The sequence below is a fragment of the Nyctereutes procyonoides genome, unplaced genomic scaffold (genome assembly GCF_905146905.1).
Source record: "Nyctereutes procyonoides isolate TBG_1078 unplaced genomic scaffold, NYPRO_anot_genome, whole genome shotgun sequence".
Taxonomy (NCBI): Eukaryota; Metazoa; Chordata; class Mammalia; order Carnivora; family Canidae; genus Nyctereutes; species Nyctereutes procyonoides.
In genome coordinates, this window is record NW_026575125.1 from 27111619 (window position 1) to 27130512 (window position 18894).

General features: G+C 35.9%; 1 protein-coding gene across 6 annotated transcripts in view; it reads right to left on the reverse strand.

Moving 5' to 3' along the window:
• The window catches only part of DMD (dystrophin), a 2039779-nt gene that overhangs the window by 679067 nt on the left and 1341818 nt on the right, over positions 1 to 18894 (reverse strand). The gene's annotated exons all lie outside the window — the stretch shown is intronic.

The following is an 18894-nucleotide window of genomic DNA, read 5'->3' on the forward strand; positions in this document are numbered from 1 at the left end:
GGCTTATTAATTATTAAGCAGTCGAATTGAAAAGGCCTTTTGAGGAATGATTTAATTATTTTTAAAAAATGTTTGTTTTTCCTTAGTCTAGAGAAGACTGAAGAATGACCAAACAAACAAAAACCTCTTTAGATATGAACATAAAGTGTTTTTGTTATTGGCTTCTGTCTAGCTCACTTGAACACAAAACAAAAGAAATGTGCATAAATTGAAGCTGAAGGAAGTGAAGTTAAATATTACAGAAGACTTTTTGGATGGAACACTTGTTAAACACTAGGATGGAATATTGATTAATCAATGTCAGGTGTCAGTTAGGACCTGGGCAATCTTTCCCAGATAGCAACTCCTGATTAATCCATATCTTCCTTCCTCCCTCTCCTACCCTGCAGCCTCCCAGCACTGCTGTGTGTGCGTGTCTTCATGCCATTGCTTCTTTTATATACTCCGTTTGTATCTTTCTCTCTCAGCCCATCAGAGCGGGGAGTACTCTGAACCCAAATTACTATCATGTATGGGGCTCAGTAGGGTGTCTTGCAGTTTACACGTGTTCAGCACACACTCCTGAGAGGGATTTATTTCTTTAGTTCTCATTATAATAAACACCAGTGGAAGGCGGGCACTTGAGTTAAAAGTGTCCATAACATTAAGACTCGCCCTGTGCCTGCATTGCTATGTGAACAACACATATGCGCACACACCACCTTTAAGGACAATTATGGAGGAAACAAGACCTAAAGTTATAAGAGCTTTCTGAGTTATTAAAGGTTATTTTAAAAAAAATCCTGTGAACTTGTAATGAGTTCAAATTCAGCATGCATTTTGTGAGAATTGGGTATTTCTCCCTTTAAAACTGTTTATAAGTGCACCTGGTATAAAATCTACACCTTCAGAAAATGATCACAAATAGCAATTCTACAAATGTTTCAGATATGCAGACAAATGATGAATGCTCACATCTTTCTCTCCCTGCCCCTTCTTCTGCAATCCCAAATAAATAGTTCCAAAGATTGCACAGCATTGATGCTACTATTCAGAAGGCTCTGGCAGATAGAGTTAGGAGACTTCATTTTATATCACAAAGAATTCCCTTAGGAAATAAACACATTTTAATTCATGAAATTTTCATTGGCAAATGAACACGAACAGCAGCAAGGCTGACATTAAGGCAGCCCAGATATTACTTAGAACCGAATTTGAAGCAGGTGCTTGCTAGATGAACTGAGGAAAAGTTGGCATGCCTTGTGAAATGTCCCTGTTTTGCACCTGCAGAAGGTAGGATATTCCCTCTTCAGGTCATCAAGTTAGCCCCAGCTTTAGTCCTCTGATGAATGAGCACTGCAAAGTCACATCATTTCCCTTTATAGAAATGTTTCCTATTAGCATGTCCTTCTATCACAACTAATGTCATCTCTTTGTCCTTCAATGAAATAATGAAGAGTTTAAGTACCTGGATGAGATTTACTCTTAGTCCTACTGAAATAGAGCAATGGTGAAAGAATCATGTTCAGCTCTAAATTCTTTGTTGTTATTTCTTGGCAATTTTTCGGAGAACCTGATCTCTAGTTACATGTACCTTTGATAAATCACTGCAGAAAGGCCATTCTTGAAAATAAAATTCTACAATTTACCCCAATACATTGATTTGTGGTGTGAATTTATGAGTTAAAAGGTACGTCAGTTTTTCCGGGTCAAATATTACTGCTTAAAGGGTCAAGTGGAGTAAATCTAATTAAATTCACTTAAAATACTCTTTGGTGTATTTTTCTTTAGTGTGAGAAAAATACACTATAAGAAGCTGATAAGCATCCTGAGAAAATGGAATTATAAGTGAATTAAATTAAAAAAGGATGTGCTATCTCTCCATGTAATGAAAGCTTGACACAGAGACACTGAAAAGCACAGCAGAGCCAACAACCCCAGCTGAAGCATAGGACTACGCAAAAGTAAAAAACACAGTCCTTAGCTGTGCTGAAAATGTCAAGACACTGCTATAATGATATTAACTGCTGTAATGATATTTACAAACCAGAGTTGCTAACAGATTCCTATGTGTCAAACACTGTGGGCTCCATACATTTTTTTTCTCTCATACTTTACACTCCTAAAAAAAAGGGTCTTGTCTAATTTTACAGATGCTGAAACTGAGGGACATTGAGTCAGTTGTCCAAGACCAAAGAGTTTGTAAGTGGCAGAGTTGAGATAACCAGAATGTGTGCCACTAAATGTCCACTATATCCTTCCTCTTGCTGTATAGACCATGTATGTACATGCTCTAAAACTGGCAGTCGTATCCCTTCATACCATGTTATTGTTTCCTTTTCCTCTTAACTCCAGTTTATTCTGTAATATTCTCCTAGGGTGTAAGGGAGAGAGAATCTGGTCTCCTCCCAGAGAAAAGAGATAAATTCTGACATAGCCTTTAAAATGCACCAAGGGTGTCTCTTTGTGGATTTCTGATTGCCAAACTGATGATATCCAGGTCAGAGGATTGGTTTGAGTAAACCTTTTATCTCACAAATGGCCTCACATCTTTATGTGATTTAAGATAAGGTGAAGGAGGTCACCACTAAAATGGAAATATGGCTAATTATAGTGGCCAGTTTTTGCAAGTAGAAAGTGTTCAATTTTGAAGAATGTTCAGACAAGAAAGTCTTCATAGAATTTCCACCAAACAACACCACCACCACCAACAACAACAACGACAATAACAACAACAACAAAAACCCTCCAAAACTACATTTCTAATAATAGCACTTTTCCATTTAGGTTTTTTCCCCTGCCTTATTTTTAATGTATTCTCTACAGTGTAAGACTGTTCACCATGAGTCAAGACCCTTATGATGTGACTAGTGTTTTTATTCCCCTCATTTCAGAGAATTGACAGTTCACTATGGTCTCAGGCATAATTTCAAGAAAACAATTTGTAGTAATTAGAGAAAAGGGAGTCATCTTCCATTAATAACCACTAGGAAAATATCATGGTATATTTTAAAATCCAGCCCTCCTAGGTATCCCAAATGGAGTGACATTCTAAGCACCTTCAGGCTTAGTTATTTCTTATGAAACACTATTACTCTTACTGGAGAGTTGTTGGTCTGATGAGCTGCAGATCAAAGGTTAGTGAAGAAAAAAGACTCAACAACACCTGTGAGGGGAAAACAGCAATTCTGATGCAAATTAATGCACACTTACATTTGCCAAAACTTGATATAGTCAGTATTATATTTCTATTTTCATATTAAGCTGATTATATGCATTTGTTTTTTTTTAGCTAGAAATTTGCCCCTAAGGAAAATGTAAGAGACACATTTTGCCTTTTTTTATTTTTAATGTTTTTGTATTTTTTAAATTTTTAATTGTGTCTCTATCATTTTACCTATTGCTAACCTTAGGATACATGAATATATGAATATATATATATATGAATATGTGCATGCTATATTATCACCATAGGAGGAGAATATAGACAGTCTCTTACATTTGTTCCAACATTCATTCATTCTCTGTTCATTCGACAAACATGGAGCGAGTTTCAGAGTCTTGGCTGGGAACTATGAATACTACAGGGAATAACACAGCCCCTCGTGAAGGATAAAGACAAATGATCACATATTCAGCTTAGAAGGCAACGTGTAGAGCAGCCAGCAAAGTGCAATGCATGGTGGGGCACAGCAGCAGAACTGACAAGTTCTGTGTTCGAGGGAAAACAGGAGGGTGGGAGCTGGCCTCACAGTTGGAGAAAGGCCTGAGCAGAGGCTTGGAACAGAGGGGGCTCATGCACTTGATTGACAAAAGGAAGTGATGATATAAAGCACTGCAAGAGGCAATCTGGGATCTGCAAAGACAGAAACCGGAGACAATGTGGTGATCCCATGCATGGCAATGGGAAGAAATGGTATAGGAATAGAAGGCAAGAGCCGGAGGAAGAAAGGATCTCTCATATGACCCTCAAAACCTTAGTGGAGAACCCAAAAAAAGGGCTTTAAATAAGGGAATCATACTTGTCATTTGAATTGATGCCCTAAAAATGAACATATATGAATATATGAATAGACAGAGAAAAGATCTACTACTAATACATGGTTTTTCATTCAGATAAGCTGGTGTGAATGAGATATGTAAGCTGCTCCTGAAAAAAAGAAATTCAGGATAAAAATTACAACTTTTTTCTTAGCAAACTTAAGTGATTGTTACCTTAGTTTTCTAGTTTATAAAGAGTATTTCCTGCCACTTGGCTAATTTGTCAATCCCCACAATCGACCATTTTTCCATGAACGCTAAGATATCATGGATTCTAAGAACCAGTATTATTTTATGAACTGTTAGGAAGGTTAAAAAATCAGACTTTGTAGACACTATTATGAGATCTATCTCAATTTTAGAGAAGTTGAAATGTAAAAAAGTGCATTTTTGGAATCATGGAAATTCTAAGATGTTGGTGAATACTACAATTGGTTTCTGACTTCATGATTATTCACTGGCTCTATAAACATGGATACTCTGTGAATGAATACATTTTTTCCCCATTAACTTTGGTCTTTATCATGTGCCTTACTTTGATCAATGAACTGTGAGCAGAAGAGACTATATGACAGTTGTGAGCTGGGTCTTTAAAGACAATTCAAGATTAGATAGTACTACCAGTTCCTATCTTCTACCATGAGAGAATATGTACCATACAGGAGTTGCTCTTTTGGCCTGGGTTCTGTAATAAGAAGACATTTGAAGCAGGTCCACAGTTTAGAATAAGAAAACCTGAACATGATCCACAGTGTGGAGTAAAGATGCAGCTGATCTACAGACACATGAGTAATAAATGTTTGTTTTAGAAGTCACTGAGATTTGGGGCTATTTGTTACTGCAGCAAGAGCTAACAGTTACAATATTATAATGAAACAGCCAAAGAAACAAAAAATATATGGGTTCATGGGATGAAAAACCAAAGTAAGCCTTTAAAAGAAATGTACCCTGGTCACATATTTTGGCTGCACCATCTCTCATTCCACATATAAACTGTTTGCTAAAAAGGGTAGCAAGAAACAAAAAATGAAATGGAATCAATATTGTGTTAGAGCCTGACTTCTCTGGCCTAGATTGTCAGGCAGACTCTGACAAATGAAGGCTGATGGATGGAAAAACACAACATTGTGCAGTTGCGTTTCTTTCTCTTTCCCCTCATACTGGGTGACTGTTCTTTTATTTATCTACAATTAGGTTTGCGAGACCACGGCAACGCAGCTCTCCTTCACTGTAACTGCATGCTGTCAAGTACGTGCCAAGCTGATTGACAAAGAATGACAGGTTCTCTCTTTCCATTCTGAGCTAATCAAGGGCAGCCCACCAAAAGGAGGCTTTTTTCTGATTTAGAGATTTATGGATTTCAAAAATAATCTGTCCAAATATACAAAGTATAATACAATATTGATTTTTTAAAATGGTGAGTGTTATGAAACCAAGAAGATATAATCTACCAAGGTCCATATTTGGAATGTTCAAGGCCAATAAAAGAGTGGACATTGGTGTGACCATCAAGCAATGAGACTGCTACTCAGAAGCCACATTTAGAAGCCCTCCACTCATGAAGAAGGGGTTTCAGAGTCTTTTTGGCAGAATTAGTCTGACAAATAAGATCTTACCAACAAATCCCCATTGTATTAATTCATTCATTAAATATTGACTAAATATAAGAACACCTATCATGTGATAGTTTAAGTAATGGATATTTAACAGTGAATAAAGCAGACAAAATTTTCCTGTTTGCACAAAGCTTGCGTTCTAAGGCAGATGACGGACAACAAAATATAAATTATGGCATCTCAGAGGGTGAAAAGTGCTAAAGAGAAAAAAAAACAAAGCATCAGGTGGAGATAGATGTATGTGTGGGGTAAAGGAGGATGGGGGGCACACAGGAGAGGTTGTGGAGGGGAAAGCTTCATGAGGAGGTGGTATTTGAATAAAGATGAGTTGGAAGTGAAAGAATGAATTGAGTAGCTAGCTCAAGGAAGAACAATCCATGCAGAGGAAACCACAAGTGCAAAGACCCTGGGGCAGCAGTATGTTTGGCAAACTCAGTTAAAAAAAGATGAGGAAGCCAGCGTGAGTGGAGCCCAGTGAGCAAGGGGAGAGTAGCAGGAAGCAAGCCAGAGACGGTTAGGCACTGCAGGGCAACTGTGTGAGGCCCTTGACCATTACTCTGTGTGAGATTAAGAACCATAGGAGGATTCCAGCACAGGAGTGATGTGATTGGACTTATTTTTTAATAGATGATTCTGGCTGCTGTGTGAAGATTAAACCAGAGGGATGTAGAGAAGAGGCAGTAGCTATAAGCAAATTCCCAAGAGAGTTAGTTAAAACACTGGAAGGAAGGAATTACTTGTTTGTGGAAACATGATACACTTATTCTGAAACTCTTTATACACAGAGCTTTTGAATGAGGACTAAATCTCCTTAAAGATTTAGTTAAAGCAATACTCTAACCAGAATTGTTTGTTGCAAGTGGATCTCCCTCAGGTTTTACTATGTTCCCAAGTCCTTAGTGGTAAAGACTGGGTTCTTGAGCCCAACTATGTACATTCTGATTCGGACATGACTGATGATTTTCAACAGACATCAGACGGCCCATAGATCCTAAAATAAATCCTAAAGTCTTTGCTATCTGATTTTTTTTTTGCTATCTTATCATTTACAGAAAAAGTTAGCCAACCACCGATCTAGAGAAATGGCTGGGTTAGGGATTTGTGGCTCTTAGGAAACGTCCAGGTGCACAGAAATATTATACGGGCGGTTATTTTTAAAGATAAAACAGGAGAAGCTTATTTTGCCTTTTATCTCCTCATAGAGACTCATAAAGACAGTCAATCAATTGAAAGTTATACCTTGGAGCAGGGCTCAACAAACATTTTCTATAAGGGGCCAGACAGTAAATACTTAGGTTTCATAGGCCATATGGTTCCTGTCGCACCTGACTTCTGCCTGTGTGGCGTGAAAGCAAATGACGATAATGTAAACAAATGAGCATGACTGTGTTCCAATAACACTTGCTGTACAAAACCAGGTGGTAGATTGGATTTGTCCCTTGCACTCCTCTTTCAGGGTATTACAGTGTTGTTGGAAGTAATCAGATGAGCGATGAGACATCTGGGTTTTAGACTTAGTGACTCATGAGTTGGGGCAAGCCACTTAAATTCTCTGAGTTTTAGTATTTTAGTATCTGATGATTACAGATAGTATTGCCCCTCTGCATGGTAAGTTGACCTCTGAAGAACTTTGTGCTGTTTTCTACATTGAAACCTGGCAAAGTTGGAATGTCAACTATGTTTGTAGGCAACATCGCTACTCGCTAAACAAACAAACAAACAAACAAAAAACAAAAAAAAAAAAAAAACAAAACCCTGATGGATAAATTCCACTTGGCTTGGGAGTTCTACTTATAAACTGCAAATGTTTAAAGGAAAACCACAGTTTGGGGGATCCCCTACGTGTAGTAACTTTCAAAATTGTGCACGTATCTTGCATGGATCTTGGAAACTCTACCTCTGCATAAGACACTGGCTTCTGGGTCACATTAGGCTTCTGGCCAGGGTTGACCCAATACCTCTATGTGAGTCTCCTTCCTTTGCACCTGATCTGTTATCTGGGAGTAGACAGGTGCTGGGGGCAAAAAAAAAAAAAAAAAAAAAGCTCTCTGATAGCTCTGTGAATGCTGCACAAACTGCTGTGAATTCTAATCCCACTAAAGATGTCTGATCCTGCCTTCCGGGGAAGCTGTGTTTCTGTTCCTGGTCCCTTCGAAGTGAATTTGAAGCTGAATGTGGTTAATGGGAGCCTCATTCATTTGCACCTAAGAAAACTCGCTGATGGGCTTTATAATAATCATGTCTAGGACCCACATTTTCTTTCCACAAATTAATTGCTTTAAAATTGGGACACATTTTATAAATGATGGTGTGTCACAGTATAACTGACAAGCACCTCTTTCTTAGTGACAGATAAAATAATGATGCATATTCTAATCAATGGTGTCTTCACTGCAGTGAAATATGGTATGTGACCAGGATATTTAGAGTAGGTCAGGATCAAATGATTTAGTCTATGCAAAGATAATACTAACTGCTACCATTTATTGAGAATTTACTATGTACAAACTCTCTGCTATGCACTTAACATAAATCATCCTAGCTAATCTCATTCAAGCTCTACTGCAGAGCCTTTCACCACACATAACTGACATTTTTTTTTCAGATTAAAAAACTATAGTCACAAGAGGTGAGGAAACTTGCCCACGGCACAAGATAACTGATGGTAAATACAAGATTTGAACCCTGGTCCGTCCGAGGCATACCCTGCATGCTTAATGACTATATATTCCATGGATTTAAGTATAATTTATATATACAGTTAGATTTTCTTTGATAAGTCACAGTGTTTAGAACCAGAACAAAGTATTTTTAATTAACGCATACTTTTAAATTAGGGGTTTTTCAACCTCAGCGCTACTGACATTTTTGCAGGAACAATGATTTGTTGTCAGGAGCTGGTCTTTTACTGTAGGATGTTGTACAGCATCCCTGGTCCTGATTCATAAGATGCCAGTGGACTTCCTGCTCCCCCAGGTGTGGGAACTGACAAATTCCCCTGGAGAATAAAATCAACCTTGGCTGAGAACCACTGAATTACTGAATATATAAATGAGCAAATGAAAGAATGTCTATTCATGGTCTTCATTTCCAGGGTACATGAAAGAGGATGATTTAATATTAGTATCCTTTCTCTCCTTTTACTTGCATGTAACATGGTTTGTAATGCCATCTTTCACCTATTTTTTTAGATGCACTACTATGCCCACAATGACTTAAATCTCATTTGCATGTGGTTCTGATGAACTGTAACTAAAACCGTAGGTTTCAGTTTGTGGCTGAATTATTCCTAAAAAGACTGCTCTAAATACCCAAATGGATCCAGGAACACAGTGTATTGTAGGGAATAGAGAGGCTGATAGAAAAGGAGGTAGTTTTGCTATGTCGGAATTACCTTTTACTTGCACTGCACATTTGCCTTGGCCAGTAATATCTGCCTTCCTTTAAACTGATACAGCACAATGCTGAATTATTATCCATGTGGCAATTGGGCATAGTTCTTGAAGTCTTGATAGAGAGTATTTTTTTAATGTAAGCATTACTAAACACTAGAAGTTTCTTTCTTAAAATATACAACAACAGTTAGGGTAATTTTCAATACAAGCAAAGAGCAATTTAGTACACGTGAAACTAACATAATATTGTATTTAAACTTACACTTCAATAAAAAAATTAAAAAGAAAAAGGCAGTTCAACTCGACTTCATGATTGACACACTTCAAATAAAACTAAAGGTGCTTTGTTTTTTACTGCTAAGTTCTATACTAGAATTATAGTTATTATCTAAAACAACTCTTTCTAAATTCTTCCATAAACTTGAGCAATCATCAAATGGATAATGGGATTAAACTTGTGTTTAAAAAAATAGCAACGACCACAAAAATATCTGAAGTTTCTCTTCTGAATAGCCTTTCCTTAAACATGTATGAAAAATGAAGCAAACATGAGGGTTTCTGAAATCAGGGAAAAGAATGCATGATGGAATAAAACCCCTTCTTTGGTTCACATAAAATGTCAATCTTCATCTTGAATCCCAAGTTTACATTCAGCCTGCCAAACTTAACTTTTGTATTCTTGTAACTCTCTATTATTTCTACCACTCCAGCTAAGTGAACATTTTCATTGGTGTCCTGTAAAGTCAATAATAAGGTTTTGGATTAAGAATTGTGGACCTGTATTTCAGATGCATATAACTGTTAGAACCCAGAATATACAGAGAACTCATATTAATCTGTAAGAGAAAACAAATCAATCCAATTGAAAACTGGGCAAAGTATTTGAAGAGTCAACTCATAGAAGGAAAAATCTGAATGGCCAACAAACTTGAAAAGTTGTTTAACCAAGGATATGTAAATTAAGACTAAATTCATGTCATTTCCTGCTGCTGGTGGAAAGTAATTTACAATATGTAATAAAGATGTGAATACTCTAGTGAGTCAGCATTTCTACTAGGTATTGTCACATGGGTTTATGAGAAGACCTACAAAGAATGTTCTTTTAGCTTTGTTTACATTAGTGAACAGCTAGAAACAACCTAATGATCATTCATTTCTAACCTTATAACTCTATTGATTATTTTGTTTCTATTCAAATCAGAAATACTTTAACAGATTTCTCTTCTTCTCTAAAGCTACTTTAAATCATTGTTCTTATTTTGTAGGGTGCCCAAAATTCTATTTAACTAAGTCATAAGCAAAGTTAATGCTTCTATTCATAACTGACCCACTGAAGATATTAAAGATAATAAAGATAACACTGTCTCTAATAAATCTGACTTCATCTATAATGGCAAAGACCGTATAATATCTCAGATATCATCTGCTTAGTCTTGAGTAAAGCACAGGAGTGTGTATGTGTGTATAATTTTGTATTTTTGTTATCTCTCCAATTATGTAAATTGCTAATACTTATTACTAGGCTAATATGAGAAGATATATTGCAATAAATGTTACCACGAATTATTAATTTTGTGTTCCTTATCACGTACTTCATCAGATAATTTAAAAGACAGAGAGGCCTATCTATCCATATTTTCTCTACGTGCTATTCACAAAAGTTCTCTCAAATGAATCTTAAAAATTAAAAGTATGCACACTTGGTTTTGTAATTTCATGGGTCAATAAGTAGAATTCTAGTTGTATCCTACACATTCTAGTGAGTGCTTCCATATTTTGCCTTTTGAATGCTTAATAGTTATTAATTTCAAGTAAATCAATCTCATTTTAATAACTAGCATGCCACATAATCAGTCATTATAAATGCGGTTTGCGTTTTTAACCTTAAAATCAAAACTGTTATTAAAGCACTATGAGTTAAATAATTATGGGTGCTTTTATTAACTATATACTATGTGCCTTCTTCTGATCAGTAATTGCTGAATATTCATTATATCCAGAGGAGCAATGAAGTGTTTAGAAGTTGGAAGCTATGGCTTCAGAAGTACTGGATGTGAAAACTCTAAATTTTTAATATATTGATTTGTATATTGAAATTACACAGCAAATTAAATGCATTTATACTAGTTGATAATTTAAGTAGTTAATTTACAACGAAGGTGTTTCTTTTTCAAAATATATATCAGATACAGATTGAAGTATTTGATATCTTCCATGATATGTGTAATTCCGTATGTAATAACTATATTTTCCAACATGTGAATGAATGATCCCAGACACACTACCACTTGCAAGGGAGAGCCAGGAAGAACGAGAGAAAGGTATGACAGGGACAACAGTAGACAAGTGGCAGTTTGGAAGTATTTGGAATACAAATGTGATTTCTAAGTTAAGTACAACTGAATAAAAGTAGTAACCACCTAGTTTTTCCTGTTAGATGATAGGAGGACTTATCCAACATAGAACTGTATTTTTAAATTAGATTCATAACACACTCTTATTTTCATGAGAGGGAAATTAATATATGTGAAATCTCAAGGTAAAGAACTGTATATTTAAGAAAAAAATATCACTAAGCAAACCTAGTGCACCAAATGGACTTACATCTTCAATGGGAATAATCGTGTTACCTGTGATGTATTTCCTCACTAACACCATCTAAGTTTAATTCTGAATTAGAATATTTCAAGTGTTCCTTAAAACTGTACCTTGAGAATACTACTGAGTTTCATTAGAAATATTCGTCTCTAAATTAATTTGCACCAAGCATTTCGGTAATTTTTTTAACTCTCAAATATGAGTAGAAGCATGCATTAGTATAAGTTTATGAGATGGCAATTGAATAGTAAAATAGTTTTACTTAAAATAGGTATTCTGAAAGTGTTATTTTTAGTGTTAAATTATTTTTCTACATATTTGTCTTTTCTTCTCATTTTTAAATAAAATCAAAAAGATTATGGCTATAGGTTCTCAATTTTATTTTTTCCCACAGCACCCAATACAATGTTCTGTTAACACTATATCCATATCCTCCCTCTACAAAAAAGGGTATTGAATAGCTTTATATTGCTATAACTTCTTGGTAGTCATGCTTACCACCCATAATGATAATCACATCTGCTTTTAGAGGTGTCATAATTATGTATTTAGAATTTTAAGTGTTCTTCAGTGGTAACACACTTATTTAAGGATTCCTTTGGCAAACAATACAGTTTAGTGAGCAGAGCACAGCATTTCCTGATGAAAATACAAGTTCACAGCTAAAAGGTCAGTAGGGTTGGTATCAGGCAGACAAGGGGCATTGCTGCGGAGACCAAAAAGTCAAGGAGAGTGCAGAGACTAGCATGGGGAACAGTGGACATGTAGTCCATGCGATTTTCCCTCACCTATCAATCTAGATGCCATCCTAGAGAGGAGCAAGAGGAGAGCCAAGGAATCTGAAAGATTGGCCATTTATTCAAGAGATGGCAATGCATATAAAGAGACTAGTAAAACTGTTTCTGAGTGAGGTCCTTTTATCTCACTGCCCAACATGGGGGAAGCATATGAAGATCAGTGAGGAATAAAGTTGCATTTGTGTAATTCATTCTATGACTGTAAGGTATTTATATCATTTATACACTTCTTCCTGCGTATTTATTATATTTATGACTATTTATCTACTTAAGAATCCATGACAATGTTTTTCAAAGTGTAGTTCTCAGACTGGCAGCATCACTATCACCAGGAAACTACATTCTAACAAGATCCTCAGCTTATCCCACCCACATTAAAGTTTAAAAAGCATGGCTCTAGATAGTGTGTAGGAGAACTGGGAATGGATGTTAACCCTAGAATTTTAATTCATTTCCATACTTACCTTATGTATATGACATTTATGTCATATGATACAACTTTATGAGTAAACAGCTTCATGGATATAGCTTTTGGAATCAGACAAGAAGTGGCTGTACCCCTTTTTTAAGTTATTAGAAAAATGGTACTGTTTTGAGAATTCCAAATTGCAGGTGCACAGTATTTCTGAATGTATCTGAAATCTCAGCCTGCTATTTTCTACCAATTTGCACTGTCACCAAGCATGGTAACTTTGAAGTTCAAAACCTTTTTCATTTAACTTCCATTAATTCTACCCTGAATTCTGCCTACCAATCAAAGTCATCTCTTGTGCAATACGGTTGGTAAACCAGGTGGTCCATTCACTCACTTACACAGAAGCTGTTTGAAAACTATTGGAAGTGTTCCCATGTTTCTCCTCCACACATACTCAGAAAGGGATGGCATCCATATGCAGAGCAATCTTTCTTTTGAAGGAAATTAAGAAATAATGATAACACTGCTTCTGATGTTCTCATGCAACCTACTCCAAAGTATCATTATATAAATTTCTTATTAATAGAACAAAGACTTGCTTTTAACAGAATGAGTAAAAAACTAAGTAAGTAAAAAATTAAAATTGTAGTAGAGTAAAAACATGATTCCAAGAAAGTATAAAAAAAGATCTAGGGTGACAAAATGGTTTTTTAAAAGTATATTTGGAGCAACAGAATGATCAAGGAAAAGAGACACCTGCTTTTGGAGAAGATGGTCTAATACTGGTTAATGGAAGGTAAAAGTGGGGATGTTTTAATTCCTATTGGGTTTCTTGTAGATCAAGAGGAATGATATTCTGACTACAAAGAATAAAACAAATAGAAATGAGAAGGAACTGTGCCCAAGATGGGTAAAGAGATTACAAAGTCCCCAGCTGCTCAGAATGAACTCTCTTGATCTAGATAAATTACATCCTAGGACACTAATAAAGCTGGCAAGTCAAATCACAAACCTCTCTAGGTGGTCTGGAAGATTGGAAAAGTGCAGTTTTGATTTTCACAAGGAAATATACGGTGTGGGAATAAAATTTTAATCTTCCAAATAGCTATTTAAGTCTTGACTTAAGAATCCAATGCAGGGAGGAACTACAGGTCTTCTTCAGTTAATGAAGTATTTTCAAAGAATGAGAGTCAGTTGACATAGGGGCTTTGGAAAGACAAACTGTGTCACAGGCATTATTTATTGCTAGACTGATAGAAAAAACAAGCAAATATTTACATACCTGTTCACAATTTTTTAACAAAATTAAATCTGTACTTATTCTATAATTTGTCATCATGTTGAGTTTCTGTACAGGACTGTTTTCTAAAAAGGGCAAAGACCATTCTCACAAAGTTCAAAGATTTGTTTTAATATTTTCAGGTTATAACCTTAAGACTAGAATCTATTTGTCATAAGAAACATTCATTAGAATCCTTGTTGTAAAAAGAACATGTTTTCACTTCAAGTTGTAAACTGTATTTGTCTCCATAAGAAAAAGACAAACAACCTAATAGGGAAAAAATTGGCAATGAATAAAACAAACAGTGCACAAAAAAGGAAATATAAATCATTCTATAACATTTTTTTAATCCTGAAAAAAGTAATCTTCACTCAAAAGAAGAATACAAATTAAAACTACAATGAGATGACATCTTTTTCTAGCTTAGCAAAGATCAAAATAGTTGACACACTGAGTTGGCAAAGGTGTGTGGAAAAAAACTCCTTCATATTACCAACTGGAGTACTCTATGAAGTGCAATTTGGCAGTATTTACTAAAATAACAAATGCCATCTTAACCCAGCCATCTTATTTCTAGGAATTTATCCTATGGACATACTTGCAATGTGTGAGGGGGCATGAGCATGAAGTGCTATATTGTCATTTTATAGCAGGAAGAAATCTTGAAAACAAATGAAATGTTCCTTAATTGGAATGCTGGTTAAATAAATTATGGTACATCCTTAGGATACAAGGGTATGCAAAAGGAAAAAAAATGAGAACACCCTTAATGTGCTAATATAGAAAATAATTGTCAGTGCATATCATTAAGTGGAAAGAACATGATGCAGAAACAGTGTTTATAGTAGACCACAATTTTTTTTTATGAAGACACGGAAACACACATCACATCCTATCTTTGGAATGCCATCAAAGAAACTGATACCTGTGGGGAGAAAAATAAGGTGGCTGAGAGATGGAGAAGCAAGAGAGTATTTATGCCCTTTAATACTTTGTATTTTGTGCTGCAGAAAGGTACTCTTTTCAATTAATAAATAAAATGATTTACACTTTCCAAGCTTGTCACGGGAGGATAAATTTATTCTCCTTTGTAAGTAATTAACCCAGCATGACCTTATTGACAGACTACTAATTTATTTTGTATAAAAGGAATGTGCAGATTCTCTTAAAATTAGAAATAAAAATAAAGTGATATCTAAATGAAAACACATTTCCCAAAATTATACTTACCCATACCAAAGGAAATACCATGTGATAATTTGTATTATATTCTACTGCACCATATACCAGATTATTCTACTTTATTCCATCCACTAAATTGATTTTATAACTCATCAATAGGTCACCAGCAACAACTTGAAAAATAGTTCTCTAAATTATCTCCTCTTCTTTATCCCTATGACCAAAGACATCATCCAAGACCATGTTGCTTCTCAACTACCTCAATAATCTGACCAGAATCCGTTTTGGGGTACTGAACTCCTCAAATTTGGGAGTTTGCAAGTTACTTCTCTTTAATGATTCATTATCTTGTCTCAAAGATAATGACTACGCTCTTTTGAAGCAGCATAGAAGCCTCACCAAAACTGGGCTACATTTCAACATCACTAAATTTGTTTTCCTTCCCACACTTCATGTCATTAATCACTTCTCTATCTTTGATTCTTGTTACCTCTTTTACCTAGAATCCTTTTTCCTTTCCCTCACACACATTTCACTTAATCAATTCCTAGTCATCTTTTAAAGATACAGATAAGGCACCGTATCTTCCAGGAAGCTGTCTCAAGATCAGCTTGTTATAACACATGTTATTGACCTTCACTCCCACCTATTCTGATTCAGGAGGTCTAAGGACAAGCCCAAGGATCTACATTTCTAACAAGCTTCTAGGTGATGCTGCTGGTCTTGGGATCACTCTTTAGTAGCTGTGCTGCAAACAATACTTTGGCTGGGCTGGGTATCACTCTTTTGGGCTATCACACCATTCTATTAGTATACTTGCTACACTGCACTGTAAATATTTCTGCACTGACTGCATTTAGTAAACTGAGGTACTGTAGGGGAGCACTCCTTGCCATCCCAAAACGTGCCACTTTGGCATGCAGATTATTTCACGTTGAAAACAATCACGATCCAAAAGACTCAGGCAGAACCCTAGACCTCTCCCCAAATGCCTAAAAGGATTTAGATAGAGGACCTATCCCAGGAAGGAAACTCCACCATCAATAACTAGGTATGGTAGATAGGGAGAAACCTAGCAAAGCTTTTTTGATTGAAGTCCTTTCTATGTGCCATTGTTTCTGAATGGCTCAGCAAACATTTCTTTACCAAACACTAACTCTTTCCATTCTTCCTGTGAATTCCTTTCCTTCTTTTTGAGGTCCCATGCCTTCACCCCTTTTTGTTAGTTTAGAATGACATATATATTTTGACTGAATATCTTTGGAATATCTCATGTTTATGTGGATTCTCCATACATATGTAATTAAATTTGATTTTCTCCTATTAATGTATCTTGTATCAATTTAATTCTTAGACCATCCAGAAGAAACTTGAAGGGTGGATAAAAATGTTTCCTCTCCAACAATATATTCATACAACAACTTGCCTCCAAGCAAATTAAGAATGAGAGTCACCTTAACGTAGTAGGACATTGTAGTTAATAAATGGTTTGTTAGCTGAAGAGAAATTTCATTAGCTTAGCCTCATGTCTTTCTCTGCCTAGAGGGGTTGATCAGGGATACATGCAAATAAAGATGATGTGCATATCACTGATATATTTGATAAAGTCTGCAAATTAACGCTTGTGGACAAAATAAAACAATATGAGCTGGGTAGGAAATAAAGCAATTAGTGTTCGGTAACTAATTGAACAATTGCCAAAGGAAATTGAAGCTTGAATTGATGTCAAAATAAAGGTAAGGTTTTAGTGATGTGCTGCAGGGCTCTGTATTAGGATTCAGGCTACCTGAGAATTTTTTTTAATAATATAGATGAAGTTATGGAAGGCAGACATGAAATCTGAAGTTGGAAAGAAACCAAGAAATTGCAATACACTGTATTATAGAATTAGGACCTGAAGATCACCTCCTTTCCATCTCTGCTATCATCTGGATTGATGGGTTAATAAATTTATTAAGGTCTCAAACAGTTTGGGATTAAAATCCGGTTTTCTTTTGGGGGAGGGGATCAAGTGAGGGGGGGATACTAGGAGGGCAGAGCAATCTCAACTGAGGTGGGGAAGGCTGTGAACAGAAGGTGACAGGGTCAATGAAAATGTAGAAGCTGAAATCACCAGCGATTAACCAAAACCAGACACAGAACAGTAATGCTAGTTATAGACACTGCCTCCAGTGGTAGCGTGTGTCCTGTGTATTCTCTACTTTGGTCAGGACTAGATTAAGCTAGATCTAAACTCCAGGCACCTTTGTGGATAAGTAGGATAAGCATGGCCATGGAAGGGGCTGATGGCCTTGCATTTAATTCCAAAAAAAGTAGATGACACAAGAGCAGGATGGAGGAAAGATCAACTAGAAGCAGCACATGTGGAAAAAAACTGGTGACTCTGTAGACACTAGTAGGTTTAGTGTGAGTCAACAGTATAATCTAAATGTTGCTGGAGTAAGGAATTATGGTAATGGTTAAGGGCATGGACTATGCTGGATGACCTCGGTGGTATTTTGGTAGCTTAATAAGAGTCTAGCAAGGGACTAAATGTCCCATCTCTTCTTTCTCATAGGATAGCTATATTTCCTTGAGTGGCAATATCCAGACTGGGATATGCCCCTGGAAGTACCCAGAGACTTTCTTAGGGATACAGATGGTATTCATAGAATCAGTTTCCAAATTCTCAGCTTCTACAGGAATTTGTCTGGTTTTATTCCTGTGGTACGTACATGTTGTTCCAATTATTACTCTCACTTTTTGGTTAATGATAATCTTCCAACTTTAGAAAATAAAAGCATGCCTCTTCTGACATATCCCAATGGCACATTGTGCCCAAGACACATTTGTGAAAAATCAAAATACAATTTAAAATATTGATGACTGAAATTCTCCTTTAATCAAAGTACTATCATGCACCTACCCATCCATTTCATTAATAGATTAACTTCCAATAAAAATCTATTGATTATGTTTAACAATTACTTATCAGAATTTGTATATACTGAAGTAATTTGATTATTATTAGGTATATTTATTATTCATAACTATAGATATAACCCAATCTAAAGGATTTTTAAAAACACTTAGAGCCTTATAGTTATAGAAAATTGTTTTTAAAAATTGCATTTAAATCCTTGTAGATATATTTGTCATACAGAAGTATGATAGACTTATGAAGCCAGCATCACCTTAATTCCAAAACCAGACAAAGACGCCACCAAAAAGGAGAATTACAGACCAATATCCCTGATGAACATGGATGCAAAAATTCTCAACAAGATACTAGCCAATAGGATCCAACAGTACGTTAAGAAAATTGTTCACCATGACCAAGTAGGATTTATCCCTGGGACACAAGGCTGGCTCAACACTTGTAAAACAATCAATGTGATTCATCATATCAGCAAGAGAAAAACCAAGAACCATATGATCCTCTCATTAGATGCAGAGAAAGCATTTGACAAAATACAGCATCCATTCCTGATCAAAACTCTTCAGAGTGTAGGGATAGAGGGAACTTTCCTCGACATCTTAAAAGCCATCTACGAAAAGCCCACAGCAAATATCATTCTCAATGGGGAAGCGCTGGGAGCCTTTGCCCTAA